This window comes from Camelina sativa, chromosome 17 (assembly GCF_000633955.1).
Source record: "Camelina sativa cultivar DH55 chromosome 17, Cs, whole genome shotgun sequence".
NCBI lineage: Eukaryota > Viridiplantae > Streptophyta > Magnoliopsida > Brassicales > Brassicaceae > Camelina > Camelina sativa.
The window spans coordinates 24,239,480-24,244,955 of NC_025701.1; positions in this window are offsets into that span (position 1 = coordinate 24,239,480).

Below are 5,476 nucleotides of genomic sequence, written 5' to 3' on the forward strand. Positions count from 1 at the left end.
TCCGGGAATCTGAGAAACATTACGATCAAGTTTTCTCTTTTTTCCTCGATTAGGCATCGTGTGACTGAGGATATAGTCGAAAAGAGAGACTGAGAAGAGAGAAAACAAAGAAGAGAGACTGAGAAGAGCGACTGAGAAGAGAGAAGAGAGACTGAGGCGGCTTTAGGGTTTCGTCAATAAAGAAGAATGAATGAGAGAAGAGAGTGAGTGTTTAGGGTTAGGTCGAAGAAGAAAAGATAAATGGATTTGGGCCTAGCCCATTCGGATAAATGGTTTGGGCCTAGCCCAATTTTTTTTAAATTGTTAATTTTATAAAATGTTGTTGTTAATTAAAAAAATAAACATTTAATTACATAAAACATATATCTATCCATAGAAACATAAAAACATAATTCATTCATCACTTTTTATTTTACATAAAAAGAACAAATTTAAAAGAGAAAAAAAACAATTAAAAACGTTTAGCAAAAGAATTTGTGGCAAACTCACAATTTACAAAAAAAAAATTTACAAACTGCCCAAATAATTATTTTCGCACAATATTAAATTGTCCCACAACATTTTAAGATTTTAAGGAAGCTTTGTCTCTCTCTTTAATTTGTTTTGAATATATTATATTGGGTCTCAGTTTCAATGTTATTTCGATATAAAGTTGTAAATTTCACAATTTCTAATATTGATGTTTGATCGTACCTACTCAAGGTAACATGTCATTTAATTTTCCTTTGGTTTTCACTAATAGATTATCACTTAGTTGACCATGTGGTAGAAAAATTTGCTGTTTGAGTTTTTAAATGAAAAACAAGCCAAAGGAGTCACCTATTAGTCGCTAATTTAGCGACTACTACTCTCCGTCGCTGAGTAGTCGCTAATTTAGCGACTACTACTAGCAGTCGCGGAGTAGTCGCTAAATTAACGACTAATTTACCACTAAATATTTCAAGGAACAACTTAGTCATAAAATAGTCGTCAGTTGACGACCACAGTTACGACTACGAACTTGGTCGTAATTTGACGACGATATTGCGACTAATTTGTATCAGTCGCAGAGAAGTCATCATATAGTCGCAATTCAGTCGGCAAATTTGGTGACTACATATATAGTCGCTAAGTGTAGTCGCTAACTGCCTGTTTTCTTGTAGTGCCTTCAAGATAGCCCATAAAATTCATGGTAATTGAAGAAGTTGATCAGGATCACCCTGTTGAGAGGCATCCCTCCAAAAAATAAAATACAAATTCAAGTACACTGAATCATATGAAAAACCCTCTGATGAGACTGGAGTCGGAGATAAATCCCAAACTTCACACAAGCAAGAGCATTCAAAAAACGTGATTAATAGTATCAACCGCAAAGTCGCACCTTTTATACCAAATATCACGCTGGACATTTTGGTATATCTATTTACCTTTATAAATAGTTTTTACTTACTAAAAATATTTACTTTATATTAATTGTTAAATTTTATTTTATTTTAAAAACTCTAAATCTACACATCGGACGGGTCCTAATCTAGCTATCTATAATACCTCAAAGCCCAAACGTATTATAGATAATATAGACCATGAACCATTGAAGACTAACGAGAGTACATTGAATATTGTATATCAACTAGAGTTTGTATATCTTATGAGAGCTAATTAAAGACTAACGAGAGTACAGGAGGAGTGATAGATAGTTTAAAAATGTAGATATGATAGTATACTACTACGACATATGTTGATACGGTAGTATACTTCTTGTATGTGTATATATATTAGAGCACAATTGAATTTTTTTTTTTTTTTTGGTAATTTTTGTTTAAAACATCGCATATGTTATTATTTTATTTGTTTTAAAATAATTTTTTTGGATTGAATATTATGATATGAAATCATTTACTAAATATAACTTATGAAAATAACATATATTCTGTAAGATATATTTTAGTATATCTAGATTTTGACCCGCGGTATAACGCGTAAGTTGTGTGATAAAAAAAGTAATTCTTGTTTGTTAATATTATTTGATTTGTTACGTGTTTAAAATTATATATTGTATTTTGATTTTTAATTCTATAATTTAACCTATAGTATAGCGCATATTAATTTTAAGAGCAAATATGTATCGTATGTTTATCAAAATCATCGTGACTGAGAAAGCCTACCAAACAACATTATTCCAAACTTAAATTTAATCCGAGAAAATATACTTTTAAAATTTTAACCCGTGCTCTAGCAAGAAATCATATTTCTGAATTTGTTTATATTATAGTGACATATTATTGACCCATGCTACAACAAATCACATTAGAGTGTTTATAATTTTTAATTTTTTGATCTATTATATATTTATGATATTTTTAAAAATATCAAATTAAGCTATTTTAAAAGATTCCAAATTAAATTATTTTAAAAGTTTATTATAGTATATAAAACTATACAATTCAACAAAAATATATATGAAATGAATTTAAATATTCAAATTTTGATCCGCTACTCAGTCAAAATTTTCTGATAAAGTTAGGTAAGATTTTATTTTTTAGTATAATCAGAAATTACTTGTAATCTACCGAATAGTGATTAATTTCTATTAATTTCTGAGATTTTTTTGTCTATATATGGTTTGTTAAATATTCTTTGAGATTTTATTTTATTCTTTGGGATATCCTTTTTAAGAGAATCATAATCCTAAATCTATATAACCTATCTAATAATTAATTCATATAACCGATCAAATAATTAATCTCAGTCATAACCTATATTAATATTATATGGTCTATCAATTTGGAGTCGTTTACTTCTGTTTTATTAAAAAGAGAATATATATATAGGATACAACTCTAATGCTATAATGCTAAACTTAAAGCCAATATAGAATATTCAATGGCTCATCGTCCATATTATTCATATAAAACATACAACTTATCAGAGAAGAACCACACCAACCAATTGTAGGTTCCTATTATACATAGATACAGACTCATGTTGATATCATCTTATTGTCTTCAACATCAAGTTACTGTCTCAGAGTCAAAACTTTGTAAAACCACATAAAGTGACGTCACAAACTCACGACGGTTGTGGAAAGACCAGAAACATGTACCTCGTATGTACTCTCGAACGAACGAAATGGAGCAGCAATCTGTTGCAAAGCCCCCAACCATTTTCAATCACGAACATGAACATATGAGTTCGATATCTAGTTAAGCCTGACAACGAGTTGATTTGAACAGCGATGGCGAAGCACACAATCGTAGCTCAGCAGCAAAATCATCGATCTGAGCGATTAGTTCGACTAAATGCTTCAATAATTTTTCTCCAGTTATGGTTTGAGGCGATCCAACACTAAGTTTATTTACTTTTATTTATATGATATCAATCTTTTACCAATTTTGTACAGTTCATATTTTTGACATTTTTTTTTTTCCATATATTAAGCTTCTGAGAGTTTTTACAAGGTACAAAGCCCTTAATTAGTACATGTCCAAAAAATTAAGGATCCTAAACAATCAACACAGCTAAACAAGAGAATTCAAAAAGACATTACAAAGGAGTAATGAAACTCTCTTGAGTGAAAAGCTCATGCAACCACCGTGGGTGCCCAACTGCTATATATGATTGTAACCGATCCTCTTTAGTAACGCTTTGAGCAATCAAGGATGCTCCTGTGTTAGCGCTTCTATCCTTTTTTTTTGTATTTTCCAAAATGGTAACAATTTTAAAGCCAAAAGCAAAGTTTCAGAGTGGAATTTAAAAGATGGACAAGCTTCTGGTCTTTGTATGGCCTGCAGCAAGTCTGTAGCCTCAACTGCTAATATAACTCGCCTAATCTTAAGGCTTCTGAGATTTTCGAGTACCCATAGCCAACATTCCAATTCCGTCTCCAGATTTGTATCCATTCTACTAAAAGCTTTCCTAGAATGGAGCAAAACCGTACCTTTGAAATTTCTGAGAACCCAGGACGCTCCTCCAAGATTCTTGTCTCTATCCCAGGAGTAGGCGAAGTTGCATTTAAGCCATGATCTATCCGGTGGTCGCCAGGGAGGTTTTGAGATTTTGTCATGAGAAACTTCTCTTTGGGCGTCTTCCTTTTTAAGTATCTTTGCTAGGAATCAGTGCGCCGAGTCTTCCTTTATCTTCTCTATCATTTAAGGGATCAGAAAGGCCCAACCTTCAAAGACTAAATTGTTGCGGTTTTTCCAAAGAGTCCAAAGGATCCAAGGGATTGTAAGCCTCACATTTCCTTCACATGTGGCCTTTTTTGCTTGCATCAACACATAGTATAGGTTTTGATAGAGAGAGTTTTCAATAAAACCCGATTCTGGAGAGCGTATATCAGATAGTGCCCAAACCTGTCGAGCTACAGGACAGATGAACAACAAATGATTTATGGATTCTCCCTCCATTCCGCAAATTTGGCATCTCGAGTCTAGGTGTATCCCTCTGGTCATAAGTCTTTCGGCAACTGCGAGTGGTCCACTTATTGCCTTGATAACTCTCTAATTTACATGTTTTAAGCATCATTTTTTGTCCATATTTTGCATTGATTATACCCTAACCTTAGCATTTTTAGGTCATTAACTGTAGGAATTCGCATTTAGGCTATTTAGGGTGTTGCATTCTTGCATTTCCATACTTTGGATGAAAACAGGTGCTTTAGAGCCTAAAATGGGGAGAAACAAGGTCAAATCCGAGCATGAACCCGAAGGAGCTATTGAGCAGGAAGAACAATATGAACCCCAACCCGATCAAGGAGGATTCAAGAGAAGGAATAACAGCCCGAAGACCTACCCGAGGAGTAACCCGACCTCATCCTTGTGCACCTCATCGAGCTGACCCTCTGGTAGGACTAGGAAGCTAGGTTAAAGGAGTTTCCATATATAAACCCCCTCTTCTTCCTCTCGCCCTAGCACGCCGCAAACACTCAAACCAGAGAGCGAGAGCTTCTGAGAGAGATCTTGAGCGACTTCACAACCCCTGGAGAGCGAGTTCACCAATAGACCGAGGGCTAAGTAACTCGACTCATTTACATCAAGATTATGAATGTTTGGAATCCATATTATGCAAGGAGACATTGCTTTTGCTAATTCGAATTGAAGGGTGATATAAAATCGGTCTATTAGGATTTATTTTACATCTTTTTGCTATCCTTTTAGATTTCTACTCTGTACTCTTCACTTCTATTTTATATTTCAATACAATGCAATTTTCGTTTATCTATACTTTTATGTTTTCTACAATGAGATCTGAGTAGTAAAACAAAGTTTCTAGGGATGGGATAGACAATTATGTGTTCTTGATCGGTTAGGATGTCTTAACTTGGTTGTTTATGTTTTATAAATTCCTTTCTAGATTGGTGTTCTTAATGCTATCAACAGACCGAGAGGTTGAGATTAGATCTAGGGTGTTTTACCATCGAGAGATATAGATGAAATGCTTGAATTAATCAGTGCTAGAGATTTACTCATTTAGCTTAAGAGATTAGATGTGTAAAGAG